General features: G+C 41.4%; 1 protein-coding gene across 2 annotated transcripts in view; it reads left to right on the plus strand.

Moving 5' to 3' along the window:
- Positions 1-739: 739 nt before the first annotated feature.
- The window catches only part of LOC105277612 (protein borderless), a 79,134-nt gene continuing 62,564 nt past the window's right edge, over positions 740-17,309 (plus strand). Inside the window, exon 1 of one of the 2 annotated variants that reach the window (XM_011336087.3) lies at positions 740-2,640. The gene's annotated coding sequence lies outside the window, so the exon portion shown is untranslated. The remainder of the gene's footprint in view (positions 2,641-17,309) is intronic. The other variant, XM_011336086.3, reaches the window with a different exon arrangement.

Genomic DNA, 17,309 nt, shown 5'->3' on the forward strand with positions numbered 1-17,309 from the left:
ATTAATGTATCAGATACGCGCAGTTTAAAATATTTAATATCAAACATTAAAACAATTTTTAATCTACGTATTGCAGCTTTTTCATAATTTTTCTAATTTTAATGATACATTTCTTAATAAATTGTCTGAGAAAACATTATATAACTTTTATAATATTCAATGCAATCTGTCTCGGCAGTAAAATACAAATAACTAAGGCTCTCTCGTTTTGATTTAAGTAAACAACAGTGCCTTTCTTTACTGACGATCCACAAGAGTACTTTACGAGAGGAAGTTTATGCTTGTATTTGTTCATAATTAAAAGAAACTCTTGCCGTGGAGAAAATCAAAAGCAAATTGGGTAGGAAATAAAAACTTGTGAAAGACTAACAAAAAAGAATTTCTCTTTAACATTCTTTATGGATATTAGATTCGATCTTCTTCTATTTCTCGTTACTGTATCTCTCGCTATTGACCGAAAGAAACGATGGCGCGTGACGCAAATAGAAAGGGGTAAGTGGATAAGGATAGGCAGCGGTGGGACACGCGCGTGTGTAGGACGAGGGCGCGGGGGAGGCGCGAGAAAGGAGAGAGTGGTGGTTTCCTCGTGAAAAAAGATGAAGTCAACGCGGTTTCGGTGGAGGGTAGTTGCACATGGGGGGGGGGGGCGAGCGGGGCTGCGAGGACGGGGTTGCGTTCTTTAAGGTAGGGGGCATGCGCGGCGTCCGGGGGTGCAGAGCGGCTCTCGAAGGTTAGTCGCCTGCCAACATCACGACGTGCCGCTCGTGCCTCGCGCGATCGTCGGGTTCACACGATTGGCATCCTTCACCCTTGACATCGCCCTGTCGTCCACTCTCCCCTCCCACTGGCGATTCGACATAGATCGGGCATCGATTGGGAAGGATCGATCGCCGACCAAATCGGGTGGACCCGTTCGACCTCGACGGTTTCGCGATTCGCGAACCGAACCGCGCGCGGTTCAGCTTTGCCGAGCAGTGCGTCTTTTTTGTGCGTGTGCGACGGCGACGACGACGACGACGACGAGGACGGCGACAAGTGCATTCGCGTTTCGGGGATGCGGCTTAAGGGGGTGTCCCGCGGGACTTGCTAGGATGTGGATCGCGCGATCGCGCTCGCGTACGAAGGACGATTGACGCGGCGGATCGTTCGCCGGGATCCCTCCCTCGGCGCATCCATCCATTCATCCATCCGGCGTTCGTCGTGACGAGCGATCGATTCGCGATCGACCGCGACGCGATGGCGGAGTGAACCGCGCGTGCGGGAGCGCGCTCACTCTCGGGACCAGTTCGTGATCCGGGTAAGCGGGGCGCACTCGCGTTCCACGATTTATCGCCAAATTCGCCGCGTTCCCGCGAGCGACCTGCAACCTGCCGACCGGAAGTGACTGCATCCCGTGCGTGCCGTTGTCACCATTGCGGCGAACGCCGCGTGAAAGTGCGCGTGATCTACGCTCGAGCGAGCTCCTGGATTTATTGTGCCACGAACAGGCTTTTCGAGGGAACGGAAGGATACGGGGATTCGAAAGGATCGGAGTGCACTCGCGGCGATTCTGGATGCGTTTTCGGAGTACCTGGTGCATGCGGGGAACGCTGACTTCTTGGATCACATCCAAGACGCACGCACGACGTATCGGGAAAGTGTAGTTTCGAGATCCGTAAGTGAACTCTGTTTCTTTCTCTCCATTAGTGCGCGCGAATGCACCGTTGAAAGTTTCCTGTGAAGTGAAGACGAGAAATGAACGCCGACGAGCTGCGAGGTGTATCAAAGAAGAATATTTATCTCTGTAACGGGATCTGATCATTTTTAATTAAAATTCGTGGATTCCTTTTGATAAACTCTGATTAAAAATCGAAATATTATTTTTATTTAATATTTAACTTGTCACGTATCGTGTTTGTATATATGAACAAGAAGAAGGCATCGCAATGTATTTTGTCACTTTTTTCGATTTTTTAGACAGGGATTACTTTTGCTACAGGAAAATTAAGCGAAAAATGAAAAACGTCAGCCAGAAAAACGTTTAAACTGGAAAATTCTATAATTTTTAAATAATAGATAGAAAGTTTATGTATAAGTAGCCTTTCAAGTATTAAAATAAAATGCTTTTATTTATATTAAAAAGCTCAACAGTACGTAAAAGATTAATGAAATCCATATCAAAGATATTTAATTTGATGAACATCATCTGCATTTTTTATTATTATGCTAATCTCGAAATTGTCAATCTGCCCACGGTTTTTGTGCTCGTTACGTTTCATTATCGTAGAATAAATTTAATCAAGTGTGCGCGTATTTTTTCTAAAATTTTATTTAAAACTTTTATTCAATTTAATTAAAGTTTATTAATCACATGGCAATAAGTTATTCATTTGCACGCGCACGTATTTTAAAACCAAGTATAATGAATTTGCGCTAATTATTAACCAAGCGAGCGCAATTGATGTTGCTCCAAATATCGCGTTAATAATCGCACAATGTGCCAGCACAATCTGGATACAGGATTAATCACGCTTGGGCTTAAAACGTCACGACAATAATAACAGCAACTTTAGCAGCGTTTTGCCGCAACAACAACAATGACACTCTTAACATAATAGTGCTCCTGCAATATCGAGCAAACCGACCGGCAGATTGAAACAGGTATATCACACATTATTACCTGTAGCGCGAGCAATAATATTGCCTTGCACGCGTGCGTGCGTGCGCGAGAAATGTGACGTGAAATTTTTGCTCGATTCCCTAATTTGAGTTTACACGCCGTTTCCGCGAGCGACGATGATGAGCACCTGGGATGCCAAGCACCTGGGTGGCTCGCTGGAGCGAGGGTGGCGCCTACGATTTGCACCCCACAGACGAAAAACGTAATACAATTTATCAGGCGATACCGGTGCGAATTTCGGTAGGCGAATATGCAATCGGCGGTGCACGCTGAATATGCAATGCGTTCTCCAACTTATATATCGTCGACCGAAGGAGTTTTATTGGGGACGATACGCGCCTCCCTTCCCCTGTCCCTCATCTCCCCGGTTCCCGCGGACGCTTTGCCCTGTTAGGTAATAAAAATGCTCAAAGCTGATCGATTATCCTATCGGGCCGAGTTTAGGGATCGGCGTTTTTAGCTGCGAAGCAGTTTCGAGTTCGAGCCGATGGAGTCTCGTGAGTGTGGGATCGCGCGTCGCTCAAATTATATCAGCTATGCAGAGGGAAATAAATTCCCCGGAATGGAATATTCAGGTCTCGATAGATAGCTCTGGTCGATCATGTTCGATCGCGCGCGAGCGTTATCGCTCCATCGGCGTTTGAGACTCTGCGAGTTTTTCAAAGGGGAGCTTTCGACGTAAACGCGAGATCGCGCTTATAATAACGCTTAAGCAAATTTAAATTACGTTTCTCGACACGTTTGACGTATAAGGGAGCATATTTTTATTTGATATATAAAAGCGTTTCCCGAGAAAAATGTGCATTTGTCCATCTTCAAGCAGCTTCGGGGCGGGTCGAGATGAACATTGAGAAGCTTTAATAATATTTCTACTTGTAATTATTTGCATGCTGTTTAACTTTTGTGAATATCACTATGTTTATTAAATGACCGAGTATTAATTATGGAGCTCCATGTGAGAATTAGTTTCCAAGAACTCGAGCAATCGTGATCTTTTTACATTGCGATTTTATAATAATTCTTGCGAATACGTGCAGCGAACGTTTCCAATGCGTGGCTTTAAGAACGCGCAGTAGTGCGGCCTATGTGTACTGCGTTTCCGGCCGGAAGTAGACGGTGTTTGACGGCGCGGAATCACCGCAATCGTCGCTCGCTCGCTCGCATGTATCGCACGTCGACACGCAAAATAGGTGACTCGCAGTGGTCAACTGTTCATCTTCTTTCATGAGGCGTAATTTCGTGAATTGCCGAGCATCGATCGCGGCACTCTCTCCCTCTCTCCCCCCCCCCCTTCTTCCAGCTATTTCGGTGTACGTGCTCCGCGCTGTAGAAATGGTCAGTATTTTCTGACACAATGGTTGGAACAGCGTTGGAGATTACGCGCGAGTGCCCGTTCGATAGCACTCCGCGCGCGCGTAGAATTCCGCCGTCGGCCGCGGATTTAACCAAGCAACGGTAACGAATCGTCCCGCTGGATGTCGTGGGTCCATCAGCGGCTCGAGCGCGGACTTGTTAAAACGAGTAATTAACGGGCGTCCATTATCGGCTTGTTACATGGTATTCTGGGGGTGTCGGCGATTCTTCAGTGAAACGTTACTCGATCAGCCGCATTACGCGCTTTGTTCGCCGCCATCTCTACCGTGAAACGAATCAATTTATAAAACCCATGATGAGAGCCGGAAAGAGAGGGAGAGAGAGATCCATGGCGGGCTTATATAATGTCGGGACTGACCGAGCGTGCTCGCAAGATCGGTGAGGCTTAATGAGCGCGCGCGCTCAGGACTGCTCTAGCTTTGACGGAGTTTTTCCATCCTGTTACATTCTGCATCGCTTTAAGCGAGAAATTGTTATTCGTGTATTTGCTTTTATTTATCCGAAACGCCCCGAATCGTTTTGATAAATTGATTTAATATACTGCAGAATAAATTCTTTTCGGAAGCGATTGATTTTTAATATTTTGGGGGTGCGCGCACAGGCGCCGCCGCCGCCGCGCCGCCCCCACTGCCGCTGGGAAATTGTTTGATTTTGTTAAGCCCCAATTTCGCGTTGCGATTCAATGAAAAATAGATTAGTTACCTATCGTTTGAAACGAAGGCGTGCTAAACATTGCCATTCCCACGTGCGAAATGCCGTGTCAGAATCTTGAATAACAGCGAAAGCACAAATACCGATGGAAACGGTAGCGCGGCGAGAAAATTAATATTTTGTTGCGTAACTATATGAAGGCACAGTCGTAAGAAGGTAGGTCGAAGAAAAAGGCCGAAAGAAAAAGACAAAACGAGAGAGAAGGAGAAAGAGAGAATATTTCAAGACTAAATTGAATTACGCATGTGGACGCGTCCAGAAACTCACGGATCGTATTTTCATAAAGCGTAACGCGCATTTAAATTACGGAGTGATAACGTACAATTCCAGCTCTAATTTGCATGAACGTTAAAAATGCAGTCTACATTCTCAGGGTGGGTTCTGGCCGCTCTAAGGACTCATATCCGGATACCCTACGCTCCCTGCCTAATGCGGCTATGCAAACTGAATTAACAATAACACTGCCGGTGAACCGACTGTACTGAGTATTGTGTGCGATGTAGTTGTTTCGCGGATAATACCCGCGATGACGGTCCATGAGAGCGAGCCGTGTGGAGGGCAATTAATTACTTTGATTATGATTAGCCGTGCGTTATGCAAATCGCTCGGAGAGAAGAGGATACGCGACCGATACTCGACCACTTTGCTAATTGCTCCTCGATTCGTTGGCGGTTTTAATGCGTGCGAAATACGGTGTTGAACGTAAAACTCGAGCCCGAACGCGCCCACTATTAGACCAAGACATTTGCCGGTTGCACTATGCGTGATAAAAGCGGTTTATAATCGTTAAACACCGCGAGCGCATCCTGACAATTGATTATTACTCTGAACGAGATTATAATTGTTAAATGATTATTCATCCTATTGAACCGGATATTTTATAATATTACTCTTTCATACTCGGGAACATTCATTGCACATTTGTGCGAGTTGATCGTAATACAAAAGGATACTTTCAAAATTATTTTATTCATTGCACACTTGTGAGAGTTAATCGTAATACAAAAGGATACTTTCAAAATTATTTTACCATGTAAAATATTTTTTAAATTTTTATTTCAATTATATTCTATATAATAGAATATAACGCAGTGACGCAGTGATCTATAAAGCTCTAAATTTTCACCTCGCCTCACTGAGAATCCTTTTGTCAAGTAAACCTTGTCAGTGATACAAAGCAATCCAAACAATATAAGCGTGAAAACGATAAACATCAAGTAACAAGTAGTTGAATTCCGGGCAAGTGCAGTTGCAGCCTGACGTTCCTTTATCCCGCTTTGATCCCGGTAAGACTAATCAATCATTCGCCACGCTTAATCTCGACTCAATAGGTTTTCCGATTATAATTCAAAGCATTAGCGTGCCGCTGAGCGAAGCGCGACTTACTAGGCTGACAGTGACAGCCGAGCTGATGTAAGACGAGGAGATGATCGATTAAGCTATTTTCGAGTTGCCTGATACGCGCGCACACGCGCTTCGCAATTCAAATCGTGCCGACAAGGCGACCGTTGCGCGCTTCCGTTCATCCCCCGGCCGGGAAATCCGGATGTCCGGAGAACGATCGAGCCCGCCTAGTCGCCAGTCTTCGTTAATTCTTGAGCGCGTGTCGCGATGAGATGAATGTGCAACGCGTTTTAGCGTGCCGGCTATTAGGAGACCCGTCCATCCCTTGCGCGACGCGGTCCGCAGAGGTATACTGTCATAAAAAATTCTATTTCACAGTGACACGTCGGGAGCAATAATGATGGCCCTCCGCGTGGATTTCCTCTTTTTTTCTCGAATACTGTGACAGGACCGACAAATTACGGAAGATAAGAGCATCTATTTTTATCGTCGACGTGTCGCTGCTTGTCACTGCACCGTGAGATCATAAAGATCGTGCGGACACTTTTGGTTTATATTTGCTGTCACGTGATGTATGATGAGAAGACATGGTCGTAATAATGTCCATTTTATTATTATGCAAGCATGGGAATAATGTAAAAGTAACATCGAATTAAAATGGCAAATAAAATAATTAAATATATATGACTGCACTGACGAGGTAATGATCTCAAGATGTTGATAAAATGTCGTGAATTGTTAATACAGTTTGTCATGAGAGATCCAGATACACGCGCATGCACTCGAGTTCACGATTACGGATCATGTATGCCGAGTAAAATATCATCAATGGAAAAGAATTGATTTTTGTTCAATATCATGAATATAAATCTGTGACATTTTAATTCGTTTCACTCATGGGAAACCTATTACATGCGCCGCAAGTGCACTACGAAAATATATATCGCGTATCTGGATTGCAGCCGTCATCGCTTGTTTGCCGGATGTGGCGGATGGCTGGTTAATAAAGTAACGTTTGATGTTAAACAGCCGATGTAATTCGGAGTTACGAACTGAACGCGCACGTCAAAGTTATCGCGCGCACTGCACCGGGCAATTTCCGGCAATTTCGGTTTTCGTTGCGTTTTGCGTTACCCCGTGCTCGACATTGAAATCATAATCAGGTTACCGAGTCACGAGTGCGACAAAGTGCAGCCCGAAATTGCGCTTCAAACGGGCGTCTCGCCGATGGCAAACACCGAGTGGCGATGCTGAATTCCTAACGTAAACGTAATGAATTCCGCCGAGGGAAGGCGTTAAAAAAGATTAGAACATGCCAGAACACGGCGCGAACTCGAGTTTGTCGGAAGGCGAGTTAAAGTTGCACGAGCCGCACGAGCCGCACGAGCTGCAATTCTTCAGAGGAAGATTATTAAGAGTAATGGCTCATTCGTATGTAACATTTATGTGGCCGGTACTGAAGCGTGCGCGTTTGATCCCCTTGAATTTTTCAAACGTGCAAGTGTAATAATATCCTCCCGATAAATTATCTCTCCGTGAGAAAATTTTGCATATAATTTTTATTATTACTTATTGCATAATTATATTTGTTACGTTACTGAATCTATTATTATAACATAGCGATATCAAACATTCTGTCAGACTTGACGCGCATTAAATTACAATTGCATATAACCGCTGTACTCAAACACGATTTGAACATTAACAGTGTTAAAGCAATATACGCGCTTAATCGTACGAACGTGCGAATAAGATCGATCCGTTTCCAAAGCATTAAGTGCAAAAAAGTGATAGAAGGTGATTTCGTAAGTTCAAGGTTCAATATTGAACATATGTTTCTCGGCTATGCGCGCTCACGTAGCAAGAAACTTTGTTCAATGGACTGTAACGTTCCATTGTTATCTGACTAGAATTTCCAAACGAGTACAAACGCCAGTCTTGGTCGTATATTTTGGAAAAAAGGAGGCCGAATACGATTGTACTTTGAACATACTCGTAATTTGATTATCGCGCGAAAGTCCCTCGAAAAGTCTCTTTTTACCCAGAAAAGTCGTATCGAAAGTTCGCACTTAAGGCTTCCTCGTATTTTGCTTTCCTTTTCTTGTGTTTTAGTCGTTAAAATATATATTATATAAAATATATATTTATAAATCATTAACTAAGTAATCCGGATTGTGTCTAGATGACGGTATAACTCAAAGCAGCGATGTTTTGGAGAATTTTATTCTTTGCTTTTTAAAGGTTGTCTATCCTGCATAAAATTAATATGCAACAAATTATGTTGTGGTGTCATAAGTATGTATAGCATGTGTGTAGTTTGATTTATCGCTATCTAGACATGATCCGGATTATTTAATTAATAATCTAATATATCGTTTTATTTAAATATTAAATCATCTGCTTTTGCCTGATAGGTATTTGCAACTCTCTCTCCCTCTCTCTCTCTCGTGCTTCATACGACGTTCATGATTCAACAACTCAAACGCAATCCACGCGTTACTGCAGCTATAAATTCAACTTTGCTGACTTTCAATGTATTGCATTAATATCGGAATTAATTTGATTATAGCTTGTATGCCGAATAACATGCGGAACGCATCGAGTATGCACATGCGAGATATACGCGGGAATATTCGTAGAATATTTAAAACACCGCGGTGTAACGCATTCGCGGCATCCGTTTACCAAAGGGATTTCCGCCGTAGCGGAAATTTTAATTTAGAAGAGCATTTACCTTCCGAGTTATGTAATATCCGGCATGATGATATCGTGGGGGGTTAAATTTTTGGCAAGGCTACGAGCCACATAGAGCTACAGAGCTTTATTAGCGGCGCTCACCGAGACAACTTTGTATTTACCCAAGCTTTCCATAGGCGCACTACGTTTACTTTAACGCTCTTGGAAGAGAAATAACTAAGGAGCAGAAGAGAAGAGCGGCATAATACGCTGTCCCAAATTCAGCCCAAATATATTGTTCCTCAGAGTTTTATCACTGACAAATGCTATTTTGCAACTCTTCATGCAACTAAAACAATCGGATGGTCGTGAACAGATTTGTAGGTAAATTACTGAAATCGTTCAAAACGACGATCGCGAGTCTACCATTTCAGTGATAATTCATCGAGAAAGAAAGAGAAAGAAAACGGGAACAAGAAAGAGAGATCGTTCGCTCGTTTATCCGTTCTTGCGCGCAGGAAACGGGATATAGCCGGTGTTAATGCCGGGGAATCCGGACGAAAGCTCGATTCAACGGTAAAGATTACCGTTAATACATGTTACGGGGATTACGGCTGATTATGGCTGACTCATAAAACGAGATAGCCGAGCCCAAGCGAGGCGGCGAGGCGGAAACGCCGAGCGGTCGGGCGAGATCGCTCTTGTCTTTGTATAATCAAGGCTTCGTTGCCTGGAGCATTCGGGGATGCACTGTGGTCCTCTCCCCCAAGTAGAGGGAGGTTGACTTTATCAAAGGTACATTACTTATTCCTGCCCCATTGAATTAAACGGACGCGCCGCCTGGAAGTTGCGGGCAGGAATGCAGCTCCGGCGCGCCAATTGCTACTCCCACTGTTCCTTTGTCCGACGATCGAAACACTCATGCTCGCAATCCACGCTTCGTTAGGCGAACACAACTTTCGTCTAATTGTCGCGGAAAGTATCGGCGAAGAAACGCCGTGAACGTAATGCGATTACGTTGAGACAGACGGACCTCACGCGGTCCGGTCTTACAGGGACCATTATTGTTATCTCACGTTCCTTAATATCCTCCGCCCCCGGCTATAAAAGTAGTAAAAATAATTTGCACTTTGCTTGCTCACCGATTATCCGCTGATGGTCGAATGGTAGCTAAGGGACGAACATTGTAATTAGTTGGCATTGTAATAGTTGGTATAAATTGATGTTTTGAAAATAAATATATTTAATAATATATTTAAATATCAGTAAACAGTCGCTCGCGCAAATAAACAAACAAATAAATAAATAGTAATAATAAATACAAAAATGCAGTACTAAAATATAATAATAAATTAATACATCATATGTAAATATATTACATTTAATTTAATTGTTTTCTCAAATGGACATGTTATTTATTGAGCTTCTCAATAAAATTTAAACTTATTTGCCCGAGAGGTATTATATTCCATCGGAGAACGAATGAATCTTTAACTAATCGTAAACGCCGACAAGAGGATCGTTAAAACGAACGAGCGATCGAAGATGATTGCGAAACGAGTCATTACGATTGCAATAACAATCCGAGATTTCAACGTTTTTTGTGGGTCACTTGCTATATCCGATTCCTGTGAATGTTTTACTTTTAGTGTCTAATAAAAAAAAAAGAAAATGAAAAGATGAAATATGAATAAAAATGTTTAGACATAATTGCAGCTTTTATCATGTGCAGGATTTACATTTTCTCTCGAAAATTTCGAGTCGAGATGGCGCTCAGCCGTTAATAAAGCATGAAGGAAATCCCAATATCGTGTATGATTAGTTATACACGTTAAAAGCGCCAATTGTTAATGCACAATTGTGTCGCGTGGACTACGTGATTTCTAATTTCCGTGATTTACAGTGACAGCGCGTATTTCCAATCGTATTTGCTCACGTACAATAATAACGACAGATGATTCTAATATTTTCGTTTTGATCATATATTCGAGGCAATTAATAATATTGGCCAATATTTCGCTTTTCTGTTGGTATATTGATGAGGAATAAGCCCTTTGATATTATTTATTCAGATCACCTGTAATCACCGCGAGTGCATTTATGAGCAATCAATTTTGCATCATTTTTACACACTACTTTTGGATCTTTCAGGAGCGCACTCTGCATTAATTTTGTTGGAACCGAGTGAAAATGAGCGAATAAAGAATTTAACTAAAAGTTCGAACAAGTTTGCGTTAAATTGACGAAAATAAAAAACAAGAGAAATTTAAGAGATTTGATATTAATCAAATGAGAGACTTGATTAATGTATCGTTTTATAAGCATTTCTGGAATGATTGAAAAACTCTTTTTGATAAGCACTTGTTGAAAAAGAGATGGGATGTATAATATACTTTACATGTTAATTGCTAAAATGCTTGAATGCAGTGTGTGTGCCGAATGCAGCATATTCGTGAATTGAAAATTATTTCGTCGGAAATTTGGGAAATTATTTCGCATACAAATAATTTACAGGTATTTAATGCAGTTTTAGAATACTTTTCCAATTAAAATTCAATAAATGTAAATTCAATATTTTTGTGCGTGAGTGCTGGATCTTTTATTGCTCGGATATCGTGATTGCTCTTCGTACAATTCGCCAATACATTGGAACTTGCGGAATCTTGTATCCTTGATCGTTCGTATTCGTGAAAAAATGGACTCGCTGTACGTAGATTTATACCTAAATAAAGCATAAGTAAGGGGGGCAGCCGGATGACGAAAGGGAATAGAATTTATTACACTTGGGCATCCGGGGATGCTTCCTCGTGTTCCGAAAAAAGCGAAATGTATAGCTCGTGTCCAACCTCGGGTGAATACACAATGGGATCTCGACGTTACATCGCGTTGCGGCTTTATTTTAATTATCAAGTTGAATGCTCCGTACATGTGCGTACGGTATATGTACATGTGTATGCGTGAGCACGAATAATCAAACAGTAAGCGCAGGGAGCGATTTGAAAATAGCGGTGCATTAAATTTATTTTAAATTGCATTACATCGTGCGAAACGTTTCGCTGATAATATCATGCTCGAGATCGAAAACAGACTGACGGCACTGTTGCTGCTAATTGCGTCAATTGTGAAACGCGATTGTAAACATCCATCGATATAATCGATTGAAATGAAATAAAAATTACGTTGATGAGAATATGGAGAAAATTGATAACGCAAGTACTTCCATCGCAAGGTGGAACAATGGCTGTACGCGTGTACGTGGAGTAACGATTTGTTCTCCATGGGATTGACGAACTCCTCACGGAACTGCGAATCCATCACACTTCGCTCGCATTTGCCGTCGCATGGAAAGCCCGAGAAGCACGGGAACGTATCCTCTGTTTGCTTTCGCGAGATGAAACGCGACGCGATGATGTTCGCGATGGTCCCGTTTGATCTCGACTTCGCGAAGCTGTATTCCCGGAGATGGCCGCTGGCGAGTGCAGAAAAAATATTGCCGTGTAACACGAGGAGATAGACGTCATTTCCGAAGGACACTTGAATACGAGAACCGGGTCGGACTCAATTTCCAAGGAATGAGGATCGCGCTTAAGCTCGTATGTTATTATAATGTCAAGGTATACGATGTGTCGCCGTCGTTGCACTAACGTCCAGCTCGTCGATATCTTCCGCGCGTATCAATATTATCGTTGATTAAATCACAGTGACGATTCGAATTAGGACAGAGGGAACAGATGATTACGGTGGCTTGATTAAAGACGAGACGTCTTAATGAATTTAGCGTTTCAACGGAATTTAATTTCCTGAACATGCATTTCGGGGAAATTCAATTTCGAATTTTTATATTTTACTCAAATCTCGAATTAGGAATTGTGGATTTTAGATTCGCTAGTTTTAATAACATGCGAAAATATTTATTAACTTGTGCATATATATGTGCCTATGTGTGTGTGTGTATACGAAAATTGACGGAGATCTCGATTTTCGAATATTGGCACACGAGAATTCTCATGATCTGGTCAGTTGCTCCACACATGCATGGATGGATTAACATTCTAGTTTCCAGCAAATTTACATTAAAAAAATAAACGGCAGAATTAAAATCAAACGTTTTTCTCGTTGTGCGTCTTTTTTATTTATTGAATTCGAACGTGAATTTTCGCCTCGATGTAAAGTTGAATGTATATTTTTTTCATACGTCCTTTTGCAATTCTTTGTCTTTTTTAGTTGACTCATCTTCTTTAGCTCTATTGCGCTCGCAGAAAATCATAAATCTCCTCGGAAATTCTGTTTGCAAAACGGGCCGGCAAACGAAATGCGGATACTTTCTTTGTTTCCGCAGTACATGTAGCAGTATCTTCGCGAAAGGACTCACCGCTGTTTTTTAGTTGGAGTCTCAGTGTATTTATGCGACCGCGACTTCCCGGTGTTTTTTGTCGACGAACTGGAATAATTATTCTTCTTTCGGTCTTGGCTATTGTGGTCACCTGTGCACTCTACGAGAAATAAATCAGGCTATTTTATGGGGATTGCGCGCCGCATTAGTTAAATTCAGCTTTATAAGCAGCAACCGTGTAACTTGGACGCGTTTCTGTGAGGTGCGAAATGCGAAACAAGTATTAATCTGCCGACGGCTTCAGATATATCACAACCACGCTTTACCGAAGTAATTTTAATGTTAAATGAACTATGAACAGTGCAGGATAGAAATTTTTTAATATGCTCATTTCTACAGAAATGAGCTGGAATTTAATCCTTCCTGCAAATTTACTTTCTTGGATATCCAAGAAGTGTGCTGTACATGAGGGTAATTTAAAAATACGCCAGGAAAATAACCGTAATATCATAATTTCCTCTCATAAATTTTTTTAGCATTATCATGCTCCTATGAATAGAATATGTTTGAGGTAAATGTAACTGTTTAAAGAGCGCGCTGCAAATTTTATTATGCACTTTATATAATAAAAAGGGGAACAAGAGGATAGCATGCAACAATAACATATTAATATAAATGCGTTTTTTTAACTTTGTTAATCAACTTATATAAATATCTAAGCGAGACATGATATATTATAATTATAGATATCACCAAATTATAAAATATTCTACAAAAAATTGAGCTGATGTGATTGAAAACAATGCAAGATATTAACATTAAAAAATCATATTCTCGTACTTTACTTGCTGTTATATAATTTATCATTCGTTTTAAATATTATGTGTACGCTGATTTCCTTTGAAATTTTGAAAATCTAGAACGTGAAAACGCGGAGGTTGTTTCTTTCTGCCAAAAAATCCAAGCGCGTGCTCGGATTTGCATCACGTTCGTTTGTCATCACCCATTTCCTATTCTCAAAAAGCATTTCTAATTCTAATGCCTCGGCAATATTTTGCTTAAGCTTACTCGAGATTATCTGACAGCCGCAGGAAGGATGATAAAATTCGCTCGTGTATGTGAAGCTGGCGTATCATGTCGCGGAAAATCATTAATTATTGAGAGTTCCGGGCTCCCTTTTTAATAGTTCTAGAGTTCCTGATAGGTTAAACACATAGTTCTGGCCATTAAAGCGAAAAAATCGCATAGTCAAAGTGAGACGCCAACTTCACGCAGCGTCTCACTTTGTCCTGCGACAGTTTCCGCGATATTCCGGCTAGATTTTAAAAGATCTACAGTTCTACATAAGTTCTAGAAAGAGTTTTAGCGAAAAAAATTTTTTTCATCTTTTTATAATTATTAAAGCTAAAAAATGTTTAAGGGAATGACGACTGGTTAATTTCAGAGAGTTCTGTGCTTTATGAAATATTTCTCGTGTAGTTCTGAACATATTTAACCATTTTCCAAAGGGTTCTGAATGCAAACATTAACAATTATTTAATAAAAAATTGTTATCGTCCGAGAAAGACGTATCTACGGAGATATATGTGAGACGCTGGTCGATTTTCGAGAGTTCTGTGAAGACTAAAATATTTCTCGTGTAGTTCTGAACGTATTTAAGCGTATTCCAAAGAGTTCTGACTGCAAACATTATTCATTAGTTAATAAAAAATGTTTATCGTCCGAGAAAGACGGATATACGGAGATATGGGTGAGACGCTGGTCGATTTTTGAGAGTTCTGTGAAGACTAAAATATTTCTCGTGTAGTTCTGAACGTATTTAACAATATTCCAAAGAGTTCCGACCGCACACATTAACAATTATTTAATAAAAAATTTTTATCGTCTGAGAAAGACGGATATACAGAGATATTGGTGAGACGCTGGTCGATTTTCGAGAGTTCTGCTTATTCTAAAATAGTTCTCGTATAGTTCCGGACATATACAATGCCTTTCCAAAGAGTTCTGATAGGAACAACGATTAGAAAATTTTTTAAAAAATTATTTCGCCCAATGAGTGGACGTTTTCGACTTTACCAGTGAGACGTTGGCCGAAATGTCGGAGTTCTGGCTTTCCTAAAATACTTTTATAGTTCCGCACGTATTTATGATTTTCCTACAGAGTGCTATGTATGAGAGGTGCATAGAACTCTTTAGGACATTCATAAGTACCTTCGGAACTATACGAAAAATATTTTAGGAAGCCAGAACTCCGACAGTTCGGCCAGCGTCTCACCCTTTTCTGTCTTAAAATGCAGTTTTCGAGCAGTTTTAACTTTTTTTAAATTATACAATGTCGCTGGTGCATAGAACTCTTTAGGAAATTCATAATTACGTGTGGAACTATACGAAAAGTATTTTAGGAAAGCAAGAACTCCGACATTTCGGCCAGCGTCTCACTGGTAAAGTCGAAAACGTCCACTCTTCGGGTGAAATAATTTTTTAAAAAATTTTCTAATCGTTGTTCCTATCAGAACTCTTTGGAAAGGCATTGTACATGTCCGTAACTATACGAGAACTGTTTTAGAATAAGCAGAACTCTCGAAAATCGACCAGCGTCTCACATATATCTTCGTAGATACGTCTTTCTCGGACGATAAACATTTTTTATTAACTAATGAATAATGTTTGCAGTCAGAACTCTTTGGAATACGCTTAAATACGTTCAGAACTACACGAGAAATATTTTAGTCTTCACAGAACTCTCGAAAATCGACCAGCGTCTCACATATATCTCCGTAGATACGTCTTTCTCGGACGATAAAAAATTTTTATTAAATAATTGTTAATGTTTGCATTCAGAACTCTTTGGAAAATGGTTAAATATGTTCAGAACTACACGAGAAATAGTTCATAAAGCACAGAACTCTCTGAAATTAACCGGTCGTCATTCCCTTAAACAGTTTTTAGCTTTAATAATTATAAAAAGATGAAAAAAAATTTTTTCGCTAGAACTCTTTCTAGAACTCATGTAGAACTGTAGATCTTTTAAAATCTAGCCGGAATATGGCGGAAACTGTCGCAGGACAAAGTGAGACGCTGCGTGAAGTTGGCGTCTCACTTTGCACTATGCGATTTTTTCGCTTTAATGGCCAGAACTATGTGTTTAACCTATCAGGAACTCTAAAACTATTAAAAAGGGAGCCAGAACTCTCAATAATTAATGATTTTCCGCGAAATGATACGCCAGCTTCACACACACAATTCGCTGTGCGCGCGGCAGGAGAGCAGGGGGCGATTCTTTGTATCCGCGTTCTCTCATATCCAATCGCTACATTTGCATCTGACAACTTGCCAATGGAACTGAAAACGCTTCTACTTCCGCCGCTTGCGTTCCGAGTGCATCGACGTCTGCAAATTCCGAAGTGCTGCGAGGTACTGCGCGTTATACAAGCGAGCACAACGAGGCAAGTGCAACAAGAAGTTTTCATCTTGATGTACGAAGAAATGTACAACGATTGTCGAGAAAAGCAAGATGTGAAGTGTACGCATGAGCAAACGGGAAAATTAATGCTTTCCATTTACTCCGGAAAATTTCCGAAACAGACGGCCAGCGGATTCAATTGCTCGGCTTTTAAACTCAAAGAGTGGATAAGATCTCACGTCCGGGAAGCTGACCTCGCGGCACGTAGTGACCATTGACCATCAGAGAAGGAAGGTGTGGAGGAAGAAGGGGATGCGGACAGAAGGGAAAGAGAGAAAGACGAGGAAACATAGAGCAATGAAGGCGCAGAGAAAGAGAAAGAGAGACAGAGACAGACAGACAGACAGAAAGAGAGAGAGAGAGAGAGAGAAGGGAGGGATGAAAAGGGAGGGAAAGAACGGAAGAGGCGGCCCTTTGCATAACGTACTGGCAAGTTACGGGCCTGGCGGGAAAACGTATTATTGCAATTTCACATGCAAAAGTTATTACACGAAATTGTCTGAAAATTGCGCTTGGGGCTCAGCCGCGCTTGTCCTCCTTCGCCTCCTTTTAAAATAAACCGGTGTTCACACTCGCCTCGGCCCTTCCCCAAGGCTGGCTAAAATATATACACGTTATAGACTTATCTTGCGTCGCACGCGCACACGGTTCAAGTCGCTGTGCATATTCGCGACCCTAAATCCGGCTGAAAATATCTGTTCGCGAGTTCGGGAGTTCGAGGCAGTGACAGTGACGTTTACACGAAATGG

Source organism: Ooceraea biroi, chromosome 7 (assembly GCF_003672135.1).
Source record: "Ooceraea biroi isolate clonal line C1 chromosome 7, Obir_v5.4, whole genome shotgun sequence".
Taxonomy (NCBI): domain Eukaryota; kingdom Metazoa; phylum Arthropoda; class Insecta; order Hymenoptera; family Formicidae; genus Ooceraea; species Ooceraea biroi.